Source organism: Salmo salar, chromosome 17, assembly GCF_965601325.2.
Source record: "Salmo salar chromosome 17, fSalSal1, whole genome shotgun sequence".
Classification (NCBI taxonomy): Eukaryota; Metazoa; Chordata; class Actinopteri; order Salmoniformes; family Salmonidae; genus Salmo; species Salmo salar.
In genome coordinates this window covers 29,633,742-29,635,651 of record NC_138307.1, presented here as the reverse complement: position 1 = coordinate 29,635,651, position 1,910 = coordinate 29,633,742, and the positions used below count along the sequence as shown (strand labels likewise).

General features: G+C 43.7%; 1 non-coding gene across 1 annotated transcript; it reads right to left on the bottom strand.

Annotated features, from left to right (window-relative positions):
- Nucleotides 1-311: 311 nt before the first annotated feature.
- On the bottom strand, nt 312-502 carry LOC123728331 (U2 spliceosomal RNA). Its single transcript, XR_006760218.1, has one exon. It is a non-coding gene; the product is annotated as a U2 spliceosomal RNA (small nuclear RNA).
- Nucleotides 503-1,910: the final 1,408 nt, after the last annotated feature.

Below are 1,910 nucleotides of genomic sequence, written 5' to 3'. Positions count from 1 at the left end.
TGCCAAACGTCCTGCACGGTGTTGGGCTGTAAGCACAACCCCCACCTGTGGACGTCGGGCCCTCATACCACCCTCATGGAGTCTGTTTCTGACCGTTTGAGCAGACACATGCACATTTGTGGCCTGCTGGAGGTCATTTTGCAGGGCTCTGGCAGTGCTTCTCCTGCTCCTCCTTGCACAAAGGCGGAGGTAGCGGTCCTGCTGCTGGGTTGTTGCCCTCCTCCACGTCTCCTGATGATGTTTTTGAGCAGTGTAGATCATGATCCTAACCAACTAAAACGAAGCAACTCCGGATTTATATTTACAACGACAGAGGGTGCACCGTTCCTGGAGGTACTGCAATACCAGGTTGATGCGTGGAGTGGACGGAGCAAGCCCCTATTCCATCTCCCTGTTCCAAAAATCAATTTAATATATGGTCCCCAGATAGGGGACGTATCAGATATTAAACTGATAAGAACAGATACTACACTTGATCTTAGCCAAAAGGCCGAGAAGCGATACCTGCAACGCTTTCGGGAGGAAGTCGCCCTTCTCCGACACGTCAAATTCGACGATGGTTACACCAAAATTATCTCTATGGTTTTTTTTTTCATAAAAAAACATAATGCTTTAATTAAATGTTGGCATAGATTGGGAGTTGGTCAACGTCAGGAATAGCCACGTTTGACTGTTACAAAGTGACACAGTTGTAGGTTCTAAAGTCACGTGGTCATCCCCCTCCAATCAGAAATGAGAGAAAGCGTTGTTAAATTAAAACCATTTTAACTGCTAAATTGGAATAATAATATATCACGGGTGGGGGGGAAACAATTTGGAGATAATATTGACATAAAATGTGATCTTGTATCAAATATCTCTGGTAGCGTTGCTGCCACAACGGAACAGAAGCAATTGTCCACTTGGTGGCGCCAGAGTTCCACCGACCGTCGCTTTTTCATCAAACTGCATTTGAATGTTGAACCACTTGACTTCAATACACCATCAATGCAAATAATGTGAACAATAAAAATAGCCTATGTCTTTTTCTTCTGTAGAGCGTTGTATGATAAGGCCATTGTGAGGAAGCCTTCATAAAGTTGCCCTCCTAAATTACTCGAGGACAAACTTCAACGATGTCCATCCATGGCACTGGACTGCAGTGAGAGCTAGGCCAGAGCGGCTATGGTCCTGGCTGCCTAAATGTTTCCTCCTCATAATAAAGATGGCACTTTAGAGGCTTACTTTTACAATTAGGCTTACTCAGTCACTACAAGAAATGTCATATCATGGTCATAAAATGCCATTTTGGAAATGATTGTGCTTTTTGTATTGTTCTGACTTCATGGGGCCTACTGGAATGAATGGGATGCTTATTCTGTAACATTACTTGATGCTGTATGTGACTGCTGTCTCCTGGTTATGTGTTTGACCAAAACTGTCTCTCCTTCAGCGCCATGGAATGCACAGGTATTACGGTCGCTGTCCTTTCAGCACCCCGAGCCTTTCACCATTGATGTGACACTGTCATTGTCTCTATTTGTGATAGTGGTGCTGGCTACCATCAGCTGTGTAAATGTGTGTCATGTTGTGTCCATGCCGGTTCTGTCAGTGTGTGCAGCCCGAAGCGCAGCCAGGCCTGTTTGATTCATTCATAATGTCATCAAAAAGCATTGCTCCTCCTTCACTTGAATTTGGACTTTTCAGTAGTCGTTAGAAGTTAGAAACAGGAATGTATATTTAGGTTTGAACTAACAGGTTGCCTCCCACAATGTAGACAATGGCTGTTGCGATTGAACCACATGATTAAAGATGTTGTTTTTGTCTCAGCTCACACTTCCCTTGAAACCTCTGTGGTTCATTTCTTTACTATCAAATGAGGAGAGACAAACTTCACAAAAACAAGTCAGAGTTATACTTAAACTAAATCT